Genomic DNA, 8,006 nt, shown 5'->3' with positions numbered 1-8,006 from the left:
GAGGCTATTTCAAACAAATCTTTAAAAAATATCTGTGTTTTATATCGCTCACCTTTTGCTCCTTGCTGCACAATAGAAGTGTCGATGATCTGAGATACGCTGTGGGAAGGTGAACCCTTCAGTTTCGCGCAGGTAGACTTTCAACGTGGTCGAGAAAACAGTGAAGACAGCGCATCCTCACCGTCGTCTCCGTGAGTTGTCAAGCTCTGGAATAGTCAGATCAACTCGAAAACTAACAGCAAATTCACTTTTGTTTTTCTCTTAATACAACGAATCGTCGTTATGCCGACTGATTATTTTTCCAGTCAGTGAGTAACAGGTCACTCGTTGGTCATCAACACCCAAGGCAGACAGAGGGAACAAAATAGTGACTTAGGCCACCACTTATCTAATTAACTTTTCACTTCCTTTCTATGCTCCAAGATATTCTAAAGATAATTATTGTAGATTTTCATATTTTAATCCACTGATAAGCGTCTTTACCAAAATGCAACAGTTTTCTCACTTGTTAGATTTCCTCCTCTCTCCTCTTGACAGTCGCGCGCTCTGCTCCCCCGCCCTCTCGCACAAAGTTCCTGTGCTCCCTCTTTCCGCTCTTACACATCGTCCCATTCTGTATGACCTTATAGTTGCCTTTCTGTGTCATTTATAGTCTTATAAGCGCGTTGATAACTTATCTTAGCTCTAGAATAAACAAAAATGTTAGCACACACAGCAGTTTGTGTATATATTATTTCCGGCTTGTAACACATGGGGCAAAAGCCACAAGGCACGAGCAGCAATCAGCTACAGGTGAGGAGCCAAATGGCCTGAATAGAACTCTCACATACTAGTGACATGACTGTCTAGTGACATGACTGTTTATGTCCCTCCCCTATCGCCTCTTGTCATCACTGCAATAGAGACATTTAGTTTTTGTCTTACTTCACATGGAGAAAAAAAAGTGTGTGTAGTGTGAATACAAATGATTATTACAAATGATTATATTATGATTATGATAACTTTACAGGATTGTAATGACTAAAACATCCCTTTATCAAGGTCTTATTTCACCCAACCTCTTATGGTGTTTTTCTGTCTAGTGCATTTTTTTCTGTCTAGTGCATTTTCAAAACCATTGCTTGTTAAAGACATGAGCAGATAAATAGCAGAATCTTTGTTAGCTCTAACTCTAGGCGGCATTCTGCCTTCTCCCTACAATCTTTAGCCATTAGCTTCACCCACGACTGTCTCATGTGAACTACAATCCCTACGCTGTGTTTTAACGTTTACAAATGTCAATAATAATCACTTTCAATAAGGCTTTCGAAACATTTGGCCCTTATCTTTCATCGGCGAGAAAGAATCCTTCAAATAAAAAAGATAACACTTACTGTAGCAGTTTTGCACAGATCCATACAGCTATAAGTGCCTCCCCATCCGACGATACTACACTTCCGCTACACTTCCCGAGTTATGCTTACACACAGGTGTTCTGAGCATGCTAGATGGCTAATTAGCACAGATGGTCGCCGCTTATCTGCCGTCTGTTTTCCGTAAACAAGCACTGTAACATGGAGATATGGCCATGTGGGAACACTAACCGTAACCCTATCAAGGTGTGTATCAAGTTAACCTTTTGTTTTTAGAACATTATTTCTTGCTGATATGAAAGATAAGGTTATTATGCTTCCAAAACCATACCGCAAGCGATGCATGTTAATGTTCAGACCAAGCATCTGAGATCTTAACAAAAGGTGCCCCTATAGAAGACGCCTTCATCCAATTACTCTTATGTGTAATGTAATGGAACTGAGAGTCATGATCAAGGGCTATATTTTTGTATAACATTTAAAGTTTTATTGGTGGTGGGAGGGTAGGTGAAAAGAGAGTGATGTGGATAGGAGATGTACTGATGTGAGACTGAGACACGGTGTGAAGAATGACAAACTGTGTGTGTATGTGTGTGTGAGGGAGAGGGTGAAAGGAGGAGAGTGGTGTTCTCAGGGCTGTTGTCAGTGCCTCTGTGTTTCTCCAGCTTTCAGATCTCATTAGTGGTGAAAGACACATTGCTACTGACAACCTCCCGTTTTTCTTTTGCTCTCTCTCACTCTTTCATTCATTCCTTCTCTCTTTGTTTCTCAACATATTCTATACCTTTAGCGCCTTCAGATGTCTCTGTAAATGTCAACAGGCCAGTGACGTGCGGTGAGGTCGGTGGCTGGGTAGGCACTGGCTATTATCCATGCCAGATTTATTCACAAATAAACCTTGATGAAGCCCAAGTTCATCCATACAACAGATAGCTCCAAAAACCTGAGTGGCTATTAAAAGAAATTGACCAAAAATGTTCACCAAATGTAAATACCAATTTAGCCTAGATACACACGCTTAGAATACAATGAAATTGTATGAAATATTATTACACACACATGCACTGAGTATACCAAACACAATTTGTCGGGGCATGTACTCTACAAGGTTTCAAATGCATTCCACAGGGATGCTGGCCCATGTTGACTCCAATGCTTCCCACAGTTGTGTTAAGTTGGCTGGATGTCCTTTCGGGTGGTGTATCATTCTTGATATACACAGGAAACTATTGAGAGTGAAAAACCCAACAGCGCTGCAGTTCTTGACACAAACCATTGCGTCTTGTCACCTACTACCATACCCCGTTCAAAGGCACTTGCATGTTTTGTCTTGCCCATTCACCCTCTGAATGGCACACATACACAATCCATGTCTCAGTTGTCTCAAGGCTTAGAAATCCTTCTTTAACCTGTCTCCTCCCCTTCATCTACCCTGATTTAAAGTGGATTTATTTTAACAAGTGACATAAATAAGGGATCATAGCTTTCACCTGGATTCAGTTGGTCAGTCTATGTCATGTCTCAGGTTTAGGAGAGCAAGTGTTCTTAATGTTTGGAATAATATATGTATATATTAAATAAGATTCTAACAAAATGTCAATATCAACAATCAAAATGACAGAAAAATCAGTTAACATCAAAAAAGTGTCTCATCAAAACACAATTCTAGCTTGATAAATTAAGTGCTTCTACACCTGCATTGCTTGCTGTTTGCGGTTTTAGGCTGGGTTTCTGTACAGCACTTTGACATCAGCTGATGTAAGAAGGGCTTTATAAATACATTTGATTGATTGATCAAAGGGATGTTGTCTATTCTCATGTTCATTCAACAGTAGCCTAATCCCCAAATGGCAAAGGAAAATGTATTAGGCCTACCTTTACTTGTAAATTAAGTATATTCGTCTGTCCTTCGTGCTGAACTTCTTGGTGACAGCTTTGCAGAAGTCACAACAGAACCCCATGTCCATTATTTTATTATGCATGGACACAGAAGAACCATGGTCGTGTGGGAGACACATCCCCAAGGCCTCCTTCGGTTCCATTTTCACACTGACACAAAAAGACAAACACACACAAACAGTAGCTGGTAGCACAGGTATTCTGCTCCATCCATTAGGGCATCCAGCCAGTCGGAGAGAAGAATCATTCCGCTCTAGTGCGCCCCCATGCAGCCATGCACACTGAATTGCTGTAGTTAGTTACATCCATCTTGTAGAAGCCACATACATTTCCAAGATTTGTAAAAGACTGGGTAAAAAGTATTAATATCAATTTTGTTTCTGGTGTCCTTTGACAGCTCTTTGGTCTTGGCCATAGTGGAGTTTGGAGTGTGACTGTTTGAGGTTGTGGACAGGTGTCTTTTATACTGATAACAAGTTCAAACAGATGCCATTAATACAGGTAACGAGTGGAGGACAGAGGAGCCTCTTAAAGAAGAAGTTACAGGTCTGTGAGAGCCAGAAATCTTGCTTGTTTGTAGGTGACCAAATACTTATTTTCCACCATAATTTGCAAATAAATTCATTAAAAATCCTACAATCATTTTTTCTGTCATAGTTGAAGTGTACCTATGATGAAAATTACAGGCCTCTCATCTTTTTAAGTGGGAAAACTTGCACAATTGGTGGCTGACTAAATACTTTTTTGCCCCACTGTATTTTTGTAAAAATAAATAAAGTCCATTTAAACCATGTTTTCCAATGAAATTGATTGAAAATAATTAAGTCTGAGTAAATTTGTTTGTAGAGAAAATCTAACAAGACTGGCCTCAGGCCTTTCGTTCGCACACTAGCATCTGGGCTGTTTTCAGCCTTTTGTGGCCTAAGTGTGGAATGTACTGTCAGTTCTACACTTTAGTTATTCATCGGCCAACTTTAGTGAGGGAGAAAGTGAAACACATATTGAATATGGATCAATAGATCACTCCCCAGGATGCATACTGTCAGCTGCCTGAGCCGCTGGGCGCCAGACAAGCCTCTGGTCACATTAGCATATGCAGGAAGAAAAAACTAGAGCATGACCGATATGGGTTTTTTGGGTCCGATTACGATTTGTTGGTGGGACAAAACATACAGATTCCACTATATCTGCCGATATTCCAGTTTTCAGTAGGGAAATGGGAAAAGTCAACATTTTCCATACTGAATTCTCATAAATTGCTATCCAAAAGAACAATTGTCCAAGAAATATGTTGATTTCATACATTGTGACAATAATGACACATGAAAATGGTCGCAAGTGTTCAGATAAGCATGAGATACCTTTTTTCATCCTATTTATTAAATATTGGTTATTGGTGGAATTATAAGCCGGTTATCAATATATCTGTAAAATACCAATACCAGCCGATAATATCGGGGAAACAATATATTGGTCATGTTCTAGACAAATGACAAGAGAGCTGAGAGTAAACCAGAGAAAACTATGCTAGATCCATCTGCATTATAAAATAGATAATTTATCATAGACAAGAGGACATGTATAAGTGTAACTTCATAAATGGAGTGACACATGTTAGTCTCCATAGTTTGAAGGACAGATTTACAAAGTGTTTCAGTATTATAAGTCTGGCCCTTTGTGTGTGTGAACATGCATGTGCACTGGTGTGTGCACATGCAGAGCATGTACTGTGCCGTCTAAAAGTATTCAGACTCCTTGACTTTTGTCGCATTTTGTTACGTTACAGCCTTACTTTAAAATTGATTAAATGAAACAATTTCCTCAGCAATGTACAGAATATGCCATAATGCCAAAGTGAAAACAGGTTTTTAGACATTTTTGCTAATTTATTAAAATCTAAAAACAGATACCGTATTTAAAGAAGCATTCAGACCCTTTTCTATGAGACTCGAAATTGAGCTCAGGTGCATCCTGTTTCCATTGATCATCCTTGAAATGTTTCTACAACTTGATTGGAGTCCAGCTGTGGTAAATTCAATTGATTGGACATGATTTAGAAAGGCACACACCTGTCTATATAAGGTCCCACAGTTAACAGTGCATGTCAGAGCAAAAACCAAGCCATGAGGTCGAAGGAATTGTCCGTAGAACTCCGAGACAGGATTGTGTCAAGGCACAGATCTGGGGAAGGGTACCAAAAAATGTCTGCAGCATTGAAGGTCTCCAAGAACACCATTGCCTCCATCATTCTTAAATGAAGAAGTTTGGAACAACCTAGACTCTTTCTAGAACTGGCTACCCAGCCAAACTGAGCAATCGGGGGAGAAGGGCCTTGGTCGGAGAGGTGACCAAGAACCCGATGGTCACTCTGAGAGATCTCCAGAGTTCCTCTGTGGAGATGGAAGAACCTTCCAGAAGGACAATCATCTCTGTAGCACTACACCAATTAGGGCTATGACAGCCCGCTTGGAGTTTGCCAAAAGGCACCTAAAGATTATCAGAACATGAGAAACAAGATTCTCTGGACTGATGAAACCAAGATTAAACTCTTTGGCCTGAATGCCAATCGTCACATCTGGAGGAAACCTGGCACCATCCCTACTGGTGAAGTATGGTGGTGGTGGCAGCATCATGCTTTGGGGATGTTTTTCAGCATCAAGGACAGGGAGATTAGTCAGGATCGAGGCAAAGATGAACGGAGCAAAGTACAGAGAGATCCTTGATCAAAACCTGCTCCAGAGCGCTCAAGACCTCAGACTCGGGTGAGGTATCATCTTCCAACAGGACAACTACCCTAAGCACACAGCCAAGACAAGGCAGGAGTGGCTTCAGGACAAGTCACTGAATGTCCTTGAGTGGCCCAGTCAGAGCCTGTACTTGAACCTGATCAAACATCTCTGGAGAGACCTGAAAAAAGCTGTGCAGCAATATTCCCCATCCAACCTAACAGAGCTTGAGAGGATCTGCAGAGAAGAATGGGAGAAACTCCCCAAATACAGGTGTGCCAAGCTTGTAGCATCATACCCAAGAAGACGCAAGGCTGTAATCGCTGCCAAATGCTTTAACAAAGTCTTAAGTAAAGTGTCTGAATTCTTATGTTAATATGACATTTATTTTTGAATTAGCAAAAATGCTTTGTTTATTGTTGGGTATTGTGTGTAGATTAATGAGGGGGAGAAAAACTATTTAATACATTTTAGAATAAGGCTGTAACCTAACAAAATGTGGAAAAAGTCAAGGGGTCTGATTACTTTCCAAAGGCAATGTATGTAGCTGCTGACCTGACTGACTGACCCAGGTTTAGATGATCGATGCCAAGAGGCGAAGACAATTGACAGAGAATTCACTTTTTTGAGAGCTTTATAAAATATGAAGTGAGCTGATGAATATAGAAGTCTGTGATTTATATGTTTATCTTGTAATATGTGTCTCTTACATGCACCACTAACTGTAGTATGGTTAAAATGTTTAAATATGCTAAATAAATATTGTTTAGATGATTATTGAAGTCATTCACCATTCAGGGAGAACTGTCCATTCCAACAGCAGATACAACTAAACGTTTGAATATCATACTATTTCTAGATGGGGATATCGACAATCATATCGCAATCTTCTGAGTCTTCTTTATGTCATTATTAAATAATAAACTGCTCTAAGGTGTACACACCTGACAACACATGGCTACTCTTAACAACTTTCTCATTTTCACCTAAAAGCTAAACCAAAGAGAGTCTTGCCGATTTAAGGGAATACAGATTGTGCAGAAAGTCAGTGGACCCTACAGTGTGGTCACGAATAGCTGGAATAGGGGGACACTGGTGCTCGTCCTGTAATATGACCGTTACATCCCACCACTTATCCTCTGGCCTTCACATGTCTGACTGGTGATGACTGATAGGATGGCCTTCCCGCCAGGTGAATGGATGGAGCACCAGAGGGCTGCTGGGTCAAGTCTCAGGTGGGACATTCGGTTATACAATTTACTAACATCCTTAACTGCCTGAGTAGGCTATACTGTATCTCCTAACACCGAGACTGTCATTTTAGTTGTGCTCGATATAAAAGAGATTATGTTAAGCAAGTTATTGGTACAAAATTGATGTTGAGTAACTTTCCAAAATTGTCATTAGGATGAATAAGAAGTTGAGAGGGAGAGAGAGACCCCTGAGGTATGTGGAGTTGTCTTGGACCTCCTCTTAAAACTCCTCTTAACTCTTAGAGCTACCCCCCTACTTTTTTTCAATTTCCGCCTGAAGACATGCCCAAATCTAACTGCCTGTAGCTCAGGCACATAACCAAGGATATGCATATTCTTGGTACCATTTGAAAGAAAACACTCTGAAGTTTGTGTAAATGTGAATTGAATGTAGGAGAATATAACACAATAGATCTGGTTTAGATAATACAATGAAAAAAACATATGTTTTTTATTTGTATTGTTGTATCATCATTTTTAAAATTAACAAGATAAAATAAAGATTCAGAAAGGATGATGGGGAAAATGTTAGTGAAAAACATAAGAGGGCAACAGTACTTGTGCAACGTTTCAGAATGCTAACTTCCAAAATGAGTGTGCTACATGACATTTATCATGAAGTCACCCAGGTGTCCCACACAAGTAGCCCAAATGTGCCAAAGTGGCCAAATTGGTGAGGTTATACATTTTGAATGGAATAACTGTATACAAAATACCAAAATGGTATTCGAACACCCCCCCCCCCCCCCAAAAAAAAAATGTAGAAAAAACATGAA

The sequence above is a fragment of the Oncorhynchus clarkii genome, chromosome 7 (assembly GCF_045791955.1).
Source record: "Oncorhynchus clarkii lewisi isolate Uvic-CL-2024 chromosome 7, UVic_Ocla_1.0, whole genome shotgun sequence".
NCBI lineage: Eukaryota > Metazoa > Chordata > Actinopteri > Salmoniformes > Salmonidae > Oncorhynchus > Oncorhynchus clarkii.
This window is presented reverse-complemented; position numbering follows the sequence as displayed.